Here is a 20,292-nt window from a genome sequence, read left to right as displayed (position 1 = left end):
TTTCATTTTACCTGTGGTGTTGCATGAGTGTGGGAAGGCAAAGAGGCAAGGTGAGCATTCCCATCCTGTGCTAATGAGGATGCTCCAGCTGGCATATTAGATGAGCAGAACGAGGGCTCCAGTCTGGTTTTCCCTGTGCAACGACTTCCAGTCCAGACAGTTCCCGTCTTTCTGCAGGCTGTGCAGTGTGACCCTTCAAAGGGTATTCTCAAGGTGAGAACTACTCAGGGGCTAAGCCATCGGGCTGTTGGTAGGAATAGTAATGTAAATGGGAATCCTGGTGACGTTGGTATTAAATAATGCTAATACTTTTATCCTGGTATTTGGCGATAGGCAAAACTTCTCTTGAGAGATACATACACACCGAATTCTTTCAGCATAACCTTGCTAATAGAGCACTGATGTATCTCCCTGGCCCTGCCTGTCATCTTTAAGGTATGTTAAATGACTCATCTCATATCTCTGGTTACTTACATCTAAAATAAGATTAAATATACCCATTTCCTTTGCGATAGAATAGCTAAGAGCTATCAGTAACGAGCATTATGTGACAGTCACAGATTTCTGTACCATTGAGGGGAGGAAATGACAGTTTCAGGAGGTGTGCAGCCAGATAGCCTGGGATACAAAGCTGTCCTGATGAAGCAGGCCACCAGCCCATTGCAGCATAGAATGAAGATGATAGCCAGAGGAGCCTTTCCAAGCTTTCCTTCCAATAGAAGGAAGTGTTTCTATTTCCTCAGTTCTTGGACAAACAGGGGTACAGTTTTAAGCCTGTGAGCCCCTGACGTACAGCTTCACCCTAAACATACGTGAAAGGACTGACAATCAGTTGTTCTGTTAAGAAAGACCCACATGAATTATGAGGGTGATCAAAGCCCTCTCCTTCCCAGTAGAGGTGTTGATGCTTCAGTAAGGCTGACAATGTTCTCTTGTACTTGTGTGACCAAGAAGGAGGAGGGAATGAGACTCTGCAAAGTATAGGAGGGAGGGTGACAACATGTGATGTCTGGCTCTGAGAATGTGCAGTTCCCATGGACAACACAGATCACCATCTTAGAGAAATTTCAACTGTCTGTTTCCATAGATCTCTGTTCAGGCTGATGAGTTTAAAGCGGACACACAGGTTTGTCTTGTGGTAGCTGAGAGGTGGTAGAAGAGCTCAGTGACAGATAAGTCTCTGCCATGTTTCACTTGCAGTAATGGCTGCGATTCTTTCAATACCACGTATTTCCCAGAGACATAGTTTATTACACAGAGTTTCTAGGACAAAACCATGGTCCATAAAGAGAAAGGGAGTTTAATTTTACTTTCAGGTAGGCTTTGGCAAGTTTCTTTTTAATTTCTTTTCTTTAACTGCTTTCTTTGGAACTCAAAACTCTTTCCTCTTTGGGACTATAGTCAGACACTTAACACCATATCAACATCGTATTTCTACAGTCGAATATGGCCCGACTCAAAAATCCCTGGCAGGCCAGAATCTTCTGGGCTCAATTAGTGTGAAGTGTAGAACTCAAAAGTTGAGATGGATGCTCAAATGGAAAGCCCTGGGTGACCTTAAAATACTCTCTAGCAGTTCTGGTTCCTCAGCATCAATCACAGATGCTCTCTTTTCTTGAGGAAAGAAGTAGTCCTCTGAGACGACCATAGTACTTCTCATTCTAAAACCTAAGCTCAGTCTCTTTCTGTACATTGTACAATGCCAGAGCGTTACACACTGATGCAGTTAGTGACCTGCTGTAACATTAATAAAATATTCAGTGCAGTAGGTTGCCCTTGCCTTTCTGAAGGAGAGCATGAGAGAGACAAGATGGTAAAAAGAGCTTTACTTGTCTGGTGTGCCCACTTTAGGCCCTCTTATGATGGGCTACAGTTTCCTGTGTTGGGCAACTCCAGAGCTCCTTAAGACCTGAACAGGAGCTACAGTGCTGCAACAAAACAATGTTTACTACCCAGAACTGTGGTAGTATGTTTCCTTCACTTAGTTGCTGTTGTGCCTGCTCTGATCTGCACTTGTGGGTAACAAATCACTTAGAGTAAGGAGAAGACAGAGTTGTGGATTCCTTTCTTCTCTGCATTCACCTGGAGAATTTATTTGGCATTGAAAGGCATTTTGGCTCCAGTGCTTGAGAGGTGACATTAGAAATGAGATTTCCCTGGGCATGCAGGGGGATTATGTCTCTACTCAGGCTGTGGCTAAGGGATAACTAGGAGGTAAGTCAGCCAAAAATTGTGTTCCAAATTGCTGCATTGGGATATTCATAGCAGCTTCTTTTTCAGCTGTACCCTCACTACAGCATGGACTGTGAACCGTATACTGTAGAAAGGGGTCAAATGTCATAAGACTGGTGGCCACAATGCATATAGACACACAGGACAGTGTAATCAGTCTTGAAAAGCAGTTTTCCTTTCTCTAAGTTCTGGGAATTTTCTAGATTAATTTCTTCTAAATTTGCTGGGAATTTTTGTTTTGCATTTGTTTCTCAAAAGAAACTGTGTAACTGCTGTAGCTTTCCCTGCTGTCTATATGTTCCTGCACTAAAAATAAACAAATAAATTAAAAAAATCCAGGTATTTTATCTTAAAGCTTTGTCTTTTTAATTCCAACCTATGGCAATAGGGATTCATGACCAGTGTACTCTTGTATATGGCCTCAGTCCAGCAAAGCACTTAAGCACATGCTTAATTTTAATTTTGAACTAAATGGGGCAGTGAATCACGTGCTCTGGTCTCAAATGAGGTTAAAATTAAAATTAACCATGTGTCTACGCTTTCCTGGATGAGGTCTGTGTACACTATTTCCACTTCTTGCCAGCATTTCCATTACTGCACATTATTAATTCTTCTCACTTTTTACCATCTATTTCTTCATTGTTCTTGAACAGTTTTCTTTGCATCTTCTTCAGATAGATCTTATTTCTGTGAAAACCTATGATATCAATTTGGCATACACAAACTGATATCGAGATAGAATCCCAAGGCAATTGCCCAGTGGAATTTTTTTCTCTTTTTGTCCTTTTGATATTCCTTTAGCTTATTCCTCATCACAGATATATAAGAATTCAAAGTCAATTTGAAACAGCTAATGCTGCCTCTTGTGATCAAAGAACTTTAAAATCATGTTTGCTGTATTGAAAATACTCTACAGACTGGAAGGATTTGTGGTGATTTGCAGCTGTCTGATTAGAAGCAAAAAATCAGAAATTAATTTCAGTCAGTTCTACACACAACGTCTTTAGAAAAATGGAGATAAGGTGAGCTCACTCCTACATCTTCTGTTGTAAAACATTCAGCTGGAGAATATCAAAATGATATCTCTCATCTCTTTTATTAATATGGCACAAACTCCTTGATATCTTATCTGAATAACAGGGTAACGTGCAGAAGGAAATGGAGGGAACGTGTGTAAGTGGCTGACCAGAGTCTAGTTGTTTGGTTTTATTTTATTTTAAAATGTTATACTGTGCAGGAAAGGGCCATTTTTTCAGCTTTTTGTAATCGGCCTAGAGCTTTGGGCCTGTGGATGTCTGAGGGATTGAATGTACGTGGATTGTGGCAGAACATAGAAAGGAACAAGGCAAAAAAAGTTCTCAGGAAAAAAAGAAAGGCATCTTTATGGTTGATATTCTTCAGCTGCTGGTTTCCATTTCTTTCTCCCCTTGACTACATGTTATGAGCTCAATGAAGAGCTTTTTTCCCTCTTAATCTCTGCATTTCCTTGCATGATTTGATCCCAGCTCTCAGTGGAGCCTCATACCCAGTTTCTGCATCTCAGGAAAGTGGAAGATTCCCATTTCCTCAGGCCTCTCCTGCTGTTCTGCTGGAGCCTGAGGGGACTTGCTTTTGCTGAGTCAAACTGCTGCATGGCTGTGTCTCCAGTCTAGGAGGTCCACCCATCCCATGAAGGTAGGAAGGAGCTGGAAAGCACTAACCTGAGCTTAATATCCTGAGCTGGATTAAGCTGTTCCTTTTCAGAACATGAGGGGAGGATTGGAAGCAAAAGGAAGACCAGAGAAGTTGTGGGCCCACTGTTGAATGAAACAGGAGCCATGGTGATGGAGGATGCGGAGAAGGCAAGAGTTACTGAATGCCTTCTTTGCTTCGGTCTTTATTGCTCAGCCCAGCCCTCAGAAGTCCCAGGCATTTCCCCATTTCCCATGGGGAAAGAAGACGACTTCCCTTGGGTTGAGGAGGACTGAGTGAGGGATCAATTAGATATTCACAAGTCCATGGGCCCCGATGGGATGCACCCGAGAGTGGTGAGGGAGCTGGCGGAAGTCATTGCTGGGCCGCTCTCCATCTTTGAAAGGTCCTGGAGAACAGGTGAGGTGCCTGAGGACTGGAGGAAAGCCAATGTCACTCCAGTCTTCAGAAAGGGCAAGAAGGAGAGCCGGGGAACTACAGGCCGGTCAGCCTCATCTCCATCCCTGGAAAGATGATGGAACAGCTCGTTCTGGGCATCATCTCAAGGCATGTGGAGGAAAAGAAAGCCATCAGAAGTACTCAACGTGGATTCACCAAGGGGAATTCATGTCTGACTAATCTGATAGCCTTCTATGATGGCATGACTGGATGGATAGATGAGGGGAGGGTGGTAGATGACTTGACTTAAGCAAGGCGTTCGACACGGTCTCCCACAGCATCCTCATAGGGAAGCTTAGGAAGAGTGGGCTTGATGAATGGACAAGTAAGGTGGATAGATAACTGGTTGAAAGACAGAGCTCAGAGGGTAGTGATTAGGGGCACAGAGTCTAGTTGGAGGTCAGTGACAAGTGGTGTTCCCCAGGGGTCAGTACTGGTCCTCTTCAATATCTTCACCAATGACCTGGACAAGGGGATAGAGTGCACCCTCAGCAAGTTCGCTGATGACATAAAGCCGGGGGGAGTCGCTGACACACCGGAAGGCTGTGCCGCCATGCAGAGAAACCTAGACAGGTTGGAGATTTAGGCAAAGAGGAACCTTATGAAATTCAACAAGGGCAAGTGTAGGGTGCTGCACCTGGGGAGGAATAACCCCAGGCACCAGTACAGGTTGGGTGCTGACCTGCTGGAGAGCAGCTCTGTGGAAAGAGACCTGGGAGTCCTGGTGGACACCAGGATGCCCATGAGCCAGCAATGTGCCCTCGTGGCCAAAAAGGCCAATGGCATCCTGGGGTGCATCAAGAAGAGTGTGGCCAGCAAGTCGAGGGAGGTCATTCTCCCCCTCTACTCTGCCTTGGTGAGGCCACCCCTGGAGTGCTGTGTCCAGTTCTGGGCTCCCTGGTTCAAGAAGGACAGGGAACTGCTGGAGAGGGTGCAGCAGAGAGCTACCAGGATGATTAGGGGATTCAAGCACCTCTCTGATGAAGAAAGGCTGAGGGATTTGAGTCTCTTCAATCTGGAAAAAAGACGGCTGAGGGGGGGATCTTATCAACACTTATAAATACTTAAAGGGTGGGTGTCAGGAGGATGGGCCCAGGCTCTTTTCAGTGGTGCCAGGGGACAGGAAAAGAGGTAATGGGCACAAACTTGAGCATAGGAGGTTCCACCTAAACATGAGGAGGACCTTCTTTCCTTTGAGGGTGGCAGAGCCCTGGCACAGGCTGCCCAGAGAGGTGGTGGAGTCTCCAACTCTGGAGACATTCAAAACCCGCCTGGATGCGTTCCTGTGCAGCCTGCTCTGGGTGACCCTGCTCTAGCAGAGGAGTTGGACTGGATGATCTCCAGAGGTCCCTTCCAACCCTATGATTCTATGATCCCTCCTGTTGATATCACAATCACATTTTGTAGTCCAGTTATCATCGTTAAATTTGTTTTCTGTACTCATTTTCTGTGGCTGATTCTTATCTGTTAGTGCTCCTAACGAGGGGGCTACTCCTAGTCCTTTTGCATAAACTGGGGAGACTTGTGCTCTAGGACCTGCATTCAAAACTTGCACCAGCTATTGTACATGTTGCTAAATAATGTTTTTTAGAGCTTTTCATCTCTTTCATGGCGGAATTATCGGTTAAAATTGGGAAATATATATTGATTCCTTGTTATCTATTAACAGAAACACTAAATTTCCGTTTTGTTGGCTTGAGTAATTTCCTATGTTTACTTAGTGGCAAAGTTTTAAAAATGCGAACATTATGAATGTATTTTAATAGTCCCAACTCTAATGATTCATTTTGTATCTGTTCATTCGCTGTATATTTCCCTTGGTATTTAAATCTTCTGCTTTAGCTAAATTGACATTACTCAAGCACTAGGTAAGGGCTACTTACAAGAAAGTTTAATCTATGAATGATTCTGAAGAGCCACCAGTAGTATGTGAATTGAACTCAAGGTAGGAATTCATCTCTTTCTGTTATCCAGTGTACACAGTTGTTTTGTGCATCTCCTTTATGGGCACAGCATTTTGGGTAAATAATCATTACCCTGATGAACTTTAGGCACAGTAAATATGCAAAGAGGAGGGAGATATCTCAGTGCTCAAGCTGGATTTGCGAAAACGCGGAAGAGCTTAATGGAAGTTCTGTTAATTTAGAAGTCCAAGGGCATGGAGGGATATAAGCAAGTGCATCCAATCCCAAGTGATCCATCCTTGGTTGGTTTTTAATGGAGAGAAACACCATTGCGACTGGCCTGATAAAGCAGAAAAATTAACTCAATTTCTAATTAGGGATAATTTCTGTGCTTCTCTGGCCAACATGGATGGAAAGAGGACAGGCATAAGGACAGAGGGGGGGTTCCATTTTAACTTGATTACTATTGTCTCTAGTATTGTGGGATTGGCTTGGTAGGCAATGGAAGTAACACAGTTAAGGTGATTTAGAAAGAAATTAATTAATATAATTTTTTAATATGCAACATTTAATTGTTTTACTTGTGTAAAGCACATCTAAATTAGTAAAGCTCACATTAAGAAATGTTACTGTGAGTGAAGGCCCCAGCAGTAAGGGTGGTTTCCTCTCACAGCTGACCAGCACTGTAAGATCCCACCTACGTTAGTAGCAAGCGCAAATGTTATCTGAGAGGCCAAGAAAGGAAATTTTGAAACTACTTGAGAGGTCCTCCTAGAGCAGAGCTCAATTACATGGGCAAAGTTGCTATTTGTGGTTTTTCTTTTGTATTTGACAAGAATTAAGAAAATGAAGGCTGGGATTTTTTTAAGGGCTGAAGACCTCTCAGTCAAGACAAGTGAAAGGTGGTCTTTAATGCTCCAGCCAGAAGCCGTGTTCAGAGCTGAACAACAGGAGTTGTTTTAAATATTATTAGACTCCTACACAAATGTCCGAGGGCTTAATCTTGTAATGTATATGTATATGCACATAGCTAAGCCTTTTCCCCACTGTGCTCTCCCACTCTTTCTTTTGTTTTTCTCAGGTTTTCCTCTTTGATTTAAACATCTTTTACTCTCTTTTCCTTTTTCTTCTTTTGATTTTGCCTTCATTACCTGCCTCTTGCCACTTCCCTGCAATTTTTTTCTAGTGCTGCTGTGATCCTGTGATGCTCCAGCATACCCTAACTCTTCTGGTGTTTGGGAGGAGAAGAGATGTACCCACAGACGCCCAGATCCGTGCTTTCAGCACCTGCTGCTTCCTCAGACTCTGCTGTGTCACATGCAAGATCCTGCTCTTGAGCAGCATCTTAACCCTTTCCAGGCTGATGTGACCCACCCTGAAGTAGTTTATACACTGAGAGAGAAGAGTTTTTCTTTGTGAAAAGATTCCTTTATGACATGACCCAGAGCCACGTGCAACAGGTAAGAAAAATAGGCAAAACCAACCAAATGGAGTATCCTGCAAGCTCAAGGTGAACTTGCATCTGCACAAGACTGATTCTTCCCACCCTGCCTAGTGAATGGTATGTCTTTAACCAGCTTTAAGGAAAAAAAAAAGGTCAAATAATGGACGAGATAAGAAATCTAATTATGTCATAGAAATTTAAAAAAGTATTTTATCATTAGAAGCTAATCACAAGAAAAAGGGACATGAACTCTGAGGTATGGAGAAATGACAGCACTGTGTCTGACGTGAACTTAGGTTATAAATTTAGAAAAAAAACCCCCACATTTAGTATCTTCTTAACAGGGCTGCTGGGACTCCAACTACTCTATGCTCCGATGATCACCTGTAATGCTAGATGATGATTTTGTCAATGGTTTGCAGAAATTGGATGTACGTGGTTTTTTTGTTAATGGCTCTCTAGAAGGAGAGGAAGAATATTTATGTAGAAACTCTGATGTGGTTGGCTCTGCTGACAAGAAATTGCTGAAAATAGGTCAACACCACAAATGTAAAAAGAAAGCGCTACAAAGGTCACTCATTAAGAGATCCATTTTGATTTTAGCCTCACTAGAAAGAATGTAGGCAGGGCTATTAGAATACCAGCCTAGCTTTGGAAATCTGTAATTTCAAGGCGAGTTTGGGTGTCTTAGGACCTGGTCTGGTAAACTTTTTAATATTTCCAGTGATGGAGAATTCACAGCCTCTCTTGGCAGCCACTTGTCTATTATTTGTCCAGTGCTTAAACACACTAACCATGCAAAATGTTTTCCTTAAATCCAGGTGGAATTTCTGTTGTCGTAGCTCGTGACTGTTGCCTCTGCTTTCTCTGCATGGCTCTGAGAAGTCTCTGGCTTTGTCTTCTCTATCATCCCTCCTTTAGGAAGTTGAACACAGTTAATAAGGTCCCCTCTGAAGGCTACTCTTCTCTAGGATGAAAAATGCAGTCCTCTCGGCCTCTGCTTGCAGGATAAGTGCTGTACTCCAGCCCACAACCGTCCTGGTGGCCTTCTGCTGGCTTCCACCAGTTGGTAGATATTTCTCTTGAAAAGTGGCATATAACTTTGTACCTTCACGTAGGAAGCGAAGATAGGCTCTTGATTTAATGTTGCTTCAGGAAGATAAAAGTTGGTGTGGCCAAATACATCCCACCTACTGGAGGCTATTTCTGCATGCACAGAGACACCTCCATGTGTATGCATGCCACATACTCCTTTATTTTTATTACAAAAATAAACCAAAGGAGACTCATGAATATATACGAGAAACATCACACCATAGATTAAACTGTTGGCTCTATTCACTCAGTCCCACAGTCTGGGAGCTTAAGCTTGCAAGTCCAGTACAACTAAACCCTTACGCCAGGTATCTCTATATCATGTCAAACATGAAGTGTGCCAAAACTTTGTCTTGGAGTGGAAACACCACAAAAGATGTTTAGTATGCAAAAATTTCTGGTGGTTGGTTTCAGTCCATTTCTCTTTGTTTGAATTAAGTACAAAAAGAATAAGGAGATGGTTTCTCTTACCTATTTCTCCTTTTTGTAGTGTATTGATTGATTTACACTTGCTTAGAAAGATCAATATTCCATTAGGTAGCAGAGGAATAGCACTATAGCAGAAAACAGCCTGGCTGTTGCCAAAATTGAAAGCTCAGTGTTGAAAGACAAAAGTTTTTTTTTCAAAAGTGGAATGAAAATCTTTTGGGTAACTGAGCAAATGATGGTGTATTTCTACAGACCTGCTGTTAGGGTGTAGCTGTTATTGTCAAGGGAAATTGTTTTGCCCATCTCCACCAAATCTTCCTTAAGTCAAGAAAGTACCTGATAAATGTGTAAAGGAAACAATTTAGTAAGATGGTACCAAGTAGGAGTGCAATACAAGAACCATACAATGATATTCTGTTTAACTTCACCGGTACATAGTGCATAGAGAGCCACAGAGATATTGTCACACCTGATGCCTGTTTTGTCCTGAAGCCTGTGTTTCCTTACTGTGAGCCTTCCGCGAATAAAGCCAGCACAGTTAGGCCTTCTCAGTAGCTATTTTCCGGAAGGTGCATGTGATGATGTTGTTCTTTCATTTTCTTAATTGCATTTTCATAATGAATAGGAACCTGTGTAATCATATAATGAGGCATTGTAATTATGATGGGTACAGATATAATTAAAAATCTTTGCAATATATCATGAATAAATGCAGGGTTTCTACAATGAAGACATTTTTAAAGATTAGCAAGGGAGTTATTTATGTTTGCAGGTTTGGAGTCAAATGATTTACTATCTAATGGGAGGTATGAACCTATTGATTTCCAGCGCTTCGCATATTTAGCAAAAAAATTTAGCCTATCATTCCTGGAAATTTTCATTAATATTTCCAAGCCTCAATAGAGCCCAGACTCCTCCCTGTACGGATGCTATACAACAGATGTGGGGAGCCCTTAAGAAATTCTATTATCAAGACACTGTTTTTCTGATGTCCAAAAAAAGGGGCACCAACAAATTTCAGGACTGGTCCCACTGTTTTCTCTAAGGGGTAACACCAGTGATAAGTTTGACTCTTGACGCACAAAAGGTTGCTACACTTGTTTAAATGCTTGAATGGGCCCTGGAAAGACAGAATTCTAGTAAATCCCTTGTATCAGGTGCCTGTTTTAACCTTAGGGCACAGCGGCATCCTTGGTATAACCCCAGAATTCTTCCAGACTATTAGTTTTAAGAATGTGGTGTTATAAATATATATAGAATTTAATAATGAACTCATTTTACAATTCATTTTTTACTAGATAAGAAGATATTCCTTTAGAAATAATAGTGAGATTTGACTTAATGTATTTATTTTTTTTTAAAAAAACCCAAACACTTACATGAGAGACAAAGTGCATTATGCACACATAGAGCTTCCCTTTATCATATGTGGGGAAAGTTGTGGATAAAAAGACCCCTTGCTCAGTGTACTGTACTCACAGAATCACACAGAATCACAGAAACTTCAGAGTCGGAAGGGACCTCTAGAGATCATTTAGTCCAACTCCCCTGCTAAAGCAGGATTGCGTAGAGCGCGTTACTCAGGACTGCATCCAGGCGAGTCTTGAAAATCTCCAGAGAAGGGGACTCCACAACCTCCCTGGGCAGCCTGTTCCAGTGCTCTGTCACCCTCACTGTAAAGAAGTTTTTCCATGTATTTCCGTGTATACTCTTCATTATATACGTCAGAAAAAAACATAGATATTATGTGGGTTGGATTTTGACTCTAATTTTGACGTTTCTCCTCAAATAATATCAATGGGAATTATGCAGCTAAATCTCCATGTACTTAATGCTATGAAACCCTTTATCATGCCTGAGGGAAAAAATGGGAAAGCAGAAAATTGTTACTCAAGGATGTAACATTTGAAATGGCCATAAGCCAATAGAGTAGAAGATGTAGTAAGGCCTGGAGAGTGGTGATTAAAAGCAAATACAGTGATGCTGAGCAGAATTGTCACTTTCAGTGACATGAAACATTTTTGGCTGAAGGTGAATATAAATTTTTTGCCAAAATAACTTTTTTTGCTAGTATTTCTGGAAAAAGGCTGCAACTGACAGGATACTGATGTGGATTGTTTAATTCTCTGGTTATTTGGGGGTTTGGTTTTGATATTTTTTTTAGTGGGGGAAAGGTATTATGATCTGCCATTTCAAATAAACTACGCTAAATTTAGAGATAAAAAGAATAGCAATTACAAATTTAGAGGAGGAATTTCTCATACTTTCATAAATTTTCCTCTTTGGCCCCATCACTGTTAAAACTTTACCCTTCTCTGGCACAAAGTAATTTCAAGCACTTCTGAGTTACCATTTGGGGAGGACACTGGCCAACATGACTTGTGATGAGAAAACAGTGAGGACATGAGGAGAATGGGATTAGTACTTCATGCAGGATTCGTGAAGTAATGAATTCATTGGCTGGTGCTATTTGTGAAGGGAATAGTTCCTAGTTTTGTTCTTTTTCAGTAAGCAAATAGATAATTGATAACTGGGAGTAGTGATAGAACACAATCCTAGATAATGTACTAGACTTAATCTGGGAGGATGGACGGAGGGGAAGAACAGCATTTCAGCAGTTTGAAGGAAATGCAGACATCTCAGAAACTGCTGTCCTCTCTGCAGAAGACAGGCAGGAGCAGAGAGGCAGAGGTAACATTTAAATCAGCCCTGACTCTGGAAGTTGTTCCAATACGATGGCAGGATTTTGCAAAGCTATGAGGTGGGATTTTCCTGAGCAGCTAGTTTTTTCTGGACAAAACTGTCCACTGGGTGTTGCTGTAGCAGATATTTTGCAGAGGTGTCATTCCAAGGGGTGAGATTAGCATGTCTGCTGACAGCACGGGCACAGCAGCAGATGCCTTCCAAACAGGCCAGGCAGCGTCTGCGCCAGAGTGGCAGTTGTTGGTGACAGAATTTTTGCTCTGCTCTGTGGTCCTTTGTCAAAAAAATTTTTTTTTTTTTTGCAAGTTCATCAGTGTGAGCCCTCCAGATTTTTTTTTCCAAAGTAACTGAGCTTCAAATTCAAAGTTCATTAACTGCTGAGTTTTGTTACACTTCCCTTGTGACAAAGAGGAAAAGAAACCAGTTTCAAAAAGCTAAAACAAATGGCATATGTGATGAGTAAAAAAAAATATTTCAATAATCCCACTTGTTTTTAATTCCAAGCATGAAGCATACGCCTTTCTCATGCGTCTCTTATCCACTGATTTTGTTAAAGGTGAAAGAAGAGACATCATAGAATCATTTAGGTTGGAAAAGACCCTTGGGATCATCGAGGCCAACCATCAACTCCACCCTACAAAGTTCTCCCTTACACCATATCCCTTAACACCACATCTAAATGAGTCTTAAAGACATCCAGGGATGGTGACTCCACCACCTCCCTGGGCAGACTATTCCAGTGTCTGACCACTCTTTCTGTGAAGAATCTTTTCCTAATGTCCAGCCTAAACCTACCCTGCTGCAGCTTGAACCCGTTCCCTCTTGTTCTATTGCTAATTACCTGTGAGAAGAGACCAGCACCAACCTCTCCACAGTGTCCTTTCAAGTAGTTGTAGAGAGTGATGAGGTCTCCCCCCAGCCTCCTCTTCCTCAAACTAAACAGTCCCAGCTCCTTCAATCGCTCTTCGTAAGATTTATTCATGTCCACTCATCCAAGCACCAGCTGTTAGTCTGTTAGTTTACAAATCCTTTTTTTTTTTTTTTCCCCTCCCCTCAGAATGGAGGATTCCTGCCCTGATGTGAAGAGTAGGATTATACTAATTGCTCAGTTCAGTGACTCCAGGCTTATGCTTACACCACGGGGCGCAAAGCTTGGCTTCTGCTTCCTTCCAGTTCCAGCCCTGCCCGCTCTGTGTGTGGGAGAGAAACCGCAGCCCTTCTTCCTGGTATAGTATTTGTTGGCTCGTGGGCAAACTTCTCCTGGTCATGAGAATAAGCAAAGAGTAGTCTCAGTTTTTAGTAACAGTGAAGCCAGTAGCGCCTTCTGACCTTATCCACATTTACATTGTCAATAACTATGTTTGCTTGCAGCCCCTGTGACAGAGTCTGATCCAGGGCACTGCCTGTCAGAATAGGCCTTTTGTCTCTAATTAATCACAGAATGTATAAATTAAATTATTGATAGAAATAAGTTAGGCCCTCCAAAGGCAGAAATTATTTAAAAGGCTTTTAATGCCTTAATCTCTTTTACATTTCCTAAATAACTCTTGCAGAGACCACTTATCTGTTTTAATGTTGGAGGCTTCTAACTTGCATTGGATTTTTTTGTCCCTTGAAATTGTGATTGCATGTGAGAAAGAGTATCCTTGTATTTTCTGCACTGTGTGATCTGACAGGAAAATCAGAAAACAAATATGTGGAGAGTGGAGATAATAGATTTTTTTTTTTTTTAAGGCCTATGTATAGGCCTTTGTAGGCCAGTAAGGCCTTTGCAGATTTTCAAAATGGTGGCTAGGCCGTTGAAATTGGATTGTGTCAGTACGAATAGGCGTACGCACACATTAACTCTTCTGCCCATATTTTTGAGCTGGCTGAACATGAGGCAGCGCTCGTCCAGAGGCCCCTTGTCCGGCTTCTCGTGGCACTGTGCTGGGCTGCTGCGCTGCCTTGCTCACCACTCGCAGCCATTGCCCAGGCACAGGTCTTCCTTCGGTAAATTCAGGGGAAAAAGGTGTATCTAACTGCTTACTCAGGTGTGAATGACTTTCCTTAAACGCAAATTCCGGCTAACCTTACTGGAACTGAAGATAAGATGTAGCGTGTCCAGAAGACTTTGTTGAGTGATAATGAGGAAAGTGGTAAAACCTGGATAGAAAATGGAGGGGATGATCCTATGTCTGGTGACTGTGACACTGCCACAGGCAAATGATCTCATCAGGGAACATGGAGGTGTGTGATTACAGCACTCTCACACAACGATTTAATCCACAGGTTTAAAAAAAAAAACCCACAGGTTACTTGAAAAGCCATTGCAGGAACTTTTTTTTCTTTCTCTAAAGATAGTATTTATGTGTAAAAATCACACAGCTAAATTCCAGATTTAAGGTATCCATGGGCATTATTTTCTAAGCATCTGGCAAAGTATTTCCAGAAGGGGCTATTATTCACAATGTTTTAATTCTACCAAGATGCATTTTTCTGCCTACATTACCATTAAAATAATTTTTCTCAGTGCTGCACTGCTTAGGAAAAAAACAAGCAGTTAAGAAAAGACTAGCCATCAGTGCAGAAAACCGGCAAAGCCCAATTAAAACTATTCCAATGGGGTATAAATCAGTAGAAACCAATTCTCTTGCATTATTTGAAAGCCAGTGATTTTCCCCACTAATAAAGTGACCAGAACACTGGCCCTTTAATGCTGCTGAACAATGGCTTGGATTCTACTGGTGCAAAATTAATCCTGAAAGCAACCTCCTGAAAGCAGAGGCTTTGCACCTGTACTAAACTTGTCCAACTCGGCCTGTAAGCATTGAACAATGTTTATTATATTCATACCTTGCCAAGGCACTAGGTTTTCTTTTACTCTGTGTTAAAAACATCACCAAAAATCCACCCACATGAGTACAATTTGTGCGCTTATCTAGGACAAAAGCTGTCCTTAGTTTTATAAATCTTTAGTCTTAAAAATAGGTTTCCTGTGGCTGATGAGTGCCAGGGTTTCCTTAGCATTTGGAAAAGCTGACATTTTGCATCATTTATTCTTTCTTTGTTGAAGATATAAAATGGTATTTTGATTTAAATATAAAATGAAATTATTAGGACATGGAACCTGCATAACCACAAGATGGAAAGTAACTCCCACAAGAGTTAGAAGGTTACTAATGTTTATGAATTAAAATAATTGTTAATGTACATGCTGTAAAAAGGTATGTTTTAATATTATGACTCAGCCTTCTTAAAGGGACAGGAATGCAATCTGTTTACTACTACTTAGCTTTGCAGAAGAGATGATAGAAGCTTTCCCCCCATTTTCTGGAGTAATTTTCACCAGAAAGGAAAAACGTTATGGGAACTTTTTATTCTTTCTGGACGAAATTTGCCCTGTGCAGGTGGGCAGCACTGGGACTAAATAAACGGGTGGGGTGGGGCGGGGGGGAGGCAGCAAGGATTATGTGAGGATTTCACATCCTTTTTCAACAGAGTGTATAGCTGTCTTGGTTATGGAGAAACATTTCTGGCGTATTCATCATAAATGAAGCTGCTCTTTAAATTAAAAGCCTTAGCAGCCTATTTCAAGGCTTATTTTCCAAATACTGAAATATCAGGGGTCAGGAAGGGAGACTGAATAGAAGAAAGAAGCGTAAGAAAAAGAAAAGATGTTTTCAACTTGCAAATGGAGCAGCTTTTCCTGTGTACTGTAGTAGTGATGATTCCTTCCAGTACAGCTGCTGTATGCATGGCAAGACAGGTCAGATTTTATGTAGCATTCAAAAATACTGAGGAAAAACAGTGAAAACACCTGTGTTACCTCAGCTGTACATCTGTAATGCACTCATATCTACCTGTGCCAATGAGGTTTGGCTAGAGAAAAGTTCCTTTCCCAGCAAGAAAAAGAGAGTATTAGGAATTTCTGGCAGAAACTCTTGCCGACTCTTTATTCATGCATGTTACTGCTTATAAATGTGTTTAATTGAATCTGGTTTTGCTTGTAAGCAAGCCCTCTGGGACTGGGGCTGCCTTTGGTACAGTGCTTGTGTGGCATTAGCCACTTTTATAAAGTGTGTGCCTAGATGGGAATACAGATGTGATGAGAGGAATATATTCTGGTCCAGGAAACTGCAAAGCTCATCATCACCAAGTAGTGATTGTGGTCTCTTTGGCCTAGAAATGGCTAGGAATGAAAAAAAGATTTCAGATCCAAACTTCTTTTTTTTTTTTGTTTCAATTATTGTTGGTTTAGATTACCAGAACTGTGAGTAAATTTTAGTGAATTTAGTCATTTTAGTGAATTACATTTTCTTTGAAAAAAGTTTTCTGTTCATTCATTTTTTATTGTGCAGTGAAATAGAACAAGCGTATATAAGCTGGTCCCTTCTTTTTCTTTTTTTACCTTGGTCTGTTCTCTAATATGAATATATTAGTAGTATTATTAACAGTAATTTTTGGGATTACTCTAGTTGGAGAAAGTAGATTTTTATTTTTACCCTTCAGTAACTTTAAGAAAAAAAAGTTTAACTTTTAAAAATTGTACTGAATCAGAAGGAAAAAAAATAGAAAAAAACTGTGATTAACAATTTTCCTCTTATATGCTATGCAAGAAAAGGACAAAGGAAAAATATAGTAACAAAAAGACAAAAACTAAATGGCCTTTAATGAAACAGTGTGGAAGCAACCAACACTGCTAAAAAATTTTCGGCTTTAAAAAAGGTCCAATCTTTACAAATAGAAATGTTCACCAGCTCTGCTTCTAAAGAAAGGCTGAATTAGGACGGACCAAATTACCATATTACAATCAGATTGACTGAAAATTGCATCTAATAAAACATGAGAAATTACATATTTTTGCTTCCTTTGTGCATGGTTGGAGCTCTGACAATGCCAGCAGTAGTAGATGCTTAGGGAAAGAGCATTAAAAAATAAAGCAAATATGGCTGACGCTTTCCTTGTTATATTCGCTCCTGCTTCTACCAATCAGCAATTTACGGACTTCCTGAGCCAGAACTTGCATCTGCTCTGTTGTGTTTACTAAGCATCAATGGACAACCTCACCTCATAGCTTTCAGAGCTCTCCTTTTGAACACTTATTTTTATTCTCTGCAATATCCTGTGATAATTGTCTATGACATGAAACAAGTGAACAAGGCATTTGTTTAATTTTTCATAGTTGGTCTATATATTTCTTTCAAAATGGCTGCATTTGCTGCAATTCACACCAGTCTAGGCTGATAAACCTCATTGCTACATTGCATCCCCTTGCTCCTACTGCATCTGCATCTACTGTTAGTCCTATGATGCTTTTTACTAAGATAAACCCACTTCTGAGATTCCATCCAATATAATAGATGTGGACCAAACAACAGGTTCAGTCAAGTGACAGCAATGATAACTAGGACCTTTTGAATCAGTGTATGGAGTGCCTTAGGACCTTGCAGTAAACCTGGCACGTATTTTTGTATGCTGCACTTCCCGGCCAAAGTAACACCTCCCCTGCCTTTCTCTCCACAGGAGCTGGAAGCCAAGGTCAGAGTCTGTACCTGACAGTTTTGCAATGCATCAGAGAAGCCTGAACTTCAGCTGATGTATTTCGAATTGTTTGTCAGATTAACAGAAAGAGAAGGAATGCATACCTTGGTGCCTGGGAAGAACAGTAAACATACTTAAGGCTGTAGTTTTTTTATTCTTCAGCATCTATTGATTTAAAGTAATCCTTAAGGGCACAGTCCTTGCATAATCCATTTGTGCACTTGGGAGGGAGAGAGCAGGAAGACCGTAGAGTGATATAGGTCACCAGAGCGATTGTTTCACTTACTGGGTTATGCAGGGCCTATTTGGACAGCAGGTGCTGTTTTGGGCAATCAAGCCTACGCATTGTCATTCCTGTCAAGATTCTCAGATTGGAAGTGTCAGTCACACAAATGTCTCCCACCACACACTTTCCCTGCAGCTTGGCCTCTCTCTTGCTCATTCATAGTTCTGTGCTGTATCCCCTTTCCCCTGTGGTGTCTGCTAGGTGCATCGGCCTCATGGACTCACCCAGGACACAGCTGAGGGTGACTCTGTGCCCCAGCCAGGAGGCATCTTCTCCTTGGCTTCTTGCAGCTTTGTTCTGTAATCCCATCTCTCCTTTTGACTTTACCTGCATCCTCTGCTTTACTGATTTGAAAGCATTCAGTTCAATCTGAAAATTCCCCATGGCTTAGTAGACCTGAGATGGTTCATCCTGCCTCTGGATGGGCCGTGTTGGCACCTTTCACACTGATCTGCTTTGAGAATTAGCTGTGAGAGGGGGTTAATCAGCCATTCTGGGATAGGCACTGCGTTCTTCCGCAGCTCTTCAGGGTTGTTGCAGCATGGACTGAGATTGTGTCAATGGCCAAAATTCACCCCCGTACAAAAAGCCTGTGCAATAGTTCAAATCCTACTTTAATTAATAGATCAGGATTTTCAGGGTGTGTTTTGTCCTGGTCTCTGCAAATGGGGACACCCGCCTTTAAGTGAATGTGAGTTTTTGATTCAGATGTTCCAGAATTAAATGCCTGCAGATCTCTAAAATGGATGCAGTTTGTATTATATAATGAATTCAGATGATGCTAAACTGATTTTAAAGAAGATGAGGAGAGAGTGTCAGGAAGATATTTAGTCCAAAAAAACCCCCATCTGGGCAGAATATAGTGTTCACAGGCCTTATCCCCATCTGAACTGTCTAAATCTTGCTCAAATTTCACTGTGCATTTTTTTCATTGAGTTATATAGTTACTTGTAACTACAGAAGTATATCAGCATCTGAAACAGGGAACTGGGGAAGAAACTGAATTAGATTAACTGTTGTTCTTTATTTTGATGTGTTAGCTTCTGTGTTCCTATGATAGAAACCTTTTGTCTTATCCAGCACAAAATCAATACTAGTTCTAACTCCCTGCTTCAGAGGACTTGGTAAACATGTAGCAGAATAGCTCTCATTTCTTAAATAATCCAAAGCAAACGGAATTTTCCCATTACTCCTGCATTATTTTTCCAACATCATTAAAACAAGTAGCTCGCTCTGCCATAGGAATTTTCCTCTTTTCTTGTTTTTTAATAAAAGATGGTAGGTTATAGTTTTTCTTATCTGTATGCTTTGTGTCTTAAGCACTGTCTCTTTTTAATAAAATGTTGGAGATAGGCAAATAAAATACCTCATGAGATCTTCTACCAGTGATTAACTGAGAAATTAAACATTGTCTGTCATTCGCATGTATTCCTAGATGACCATTCTCGAAAGCTTTTCAGCAGAACCTGAAAGCTTCCTTTCCTAAGCCTTCAAGAGCTTCATGAAGTAGAAATCATAATTCTTTCTTCCTACAAAAGAGGGTGTATTGTATGTGTACATTAGAAATTAATTTGGCCTTCATTAAGGAGAAAAACTGTATGACACTGACTGGACCCTGGCACGACACAGAGAGGATATCTGCAGAATCCTCTCTACAGCTCTGCTGGTGCAGCTCAAGCCCAGCCCACAGTACTCCTGTTGTTCTGACTTTGGCTTTCTTGTGAGATGGGGCTGTCAGTTGTGCTGAACTACAGAGTGGTTTTGTGATGCCTGTAAACATCTACAGGGGTTGTAGCCGCTGCTTCTACTTCTATGCTCTCAAGTTAATTCCCCAAAGATGAAAAACTAACCCACTGAGCAGTCTTCCCTGGTGGGAAATCTATTCTAACATCCCATGAATACAGATCAGGAACAAAAAGTGTCAGAAACATTTAATCTCTCATCTATCTTCCCATGTCAGATAATTGTTTTTATTTTGTTAATCACTACTTTCTAAAAAGTTTAGTTTTTCCTCTTAGTAGCAGTCATACTGGCTGCATCAAAACTGCAGATACATGTGCCCTGCAGTGTGACGCCAGTACTGGGCCCCTGGGTTAGGATATCCGCTAGAGCATGCTGTGGCTCCCTCCTTGCCCCGTTTCAAAGGAAATCAGGCTGAAGAGGGGAGATAGTGCAGGAGTGATATTTGGCATGGACATAAGTAAATGATCATGAAGCAGGAATGTTCTCCACCTCTTTGGACATACCCAGTGATTTCATTGTACATATCTGAAGTGAAGAAAGCTAAAGAAAGTGAGACTTCCCATAAGCCAAAACAAAGAATAAATAAAAAAAAAAAAAAGAAAAGAACAAAAGCCCTGTAATGCTATCATGAGCATATTGAAGGTGATGAAGTTTAACGTGCATAAGTTTAGTTTTCTGCTTTTTCAAGATCTTTACAGCCTTGAAGACCTTTCTTTCAGCTCTTCAGCTAAAGGTTTATATTTCCTGCATAGCATTCAACGTGCTGAATCCCCACTCCATTGCTGTTTGGAGTATCTTCTATA

This window comes from Larus michahellis, chromosome 8 (assembly GCF_964199755.1).
Source record: "Larus michahellis chromosome 8, bLarMic1.1, whole genome shotgun sequence".
In the NCBI taxonomy this organism is placed as follows: domain Eukaryota; kingdom Metazoa; phylum Chordata; class Aves; order Charadriiformes; family Laridae; genus Larus; species Larus michahellis.
This window is presented reverse-complemented; position numbering follows the sequence as displayed.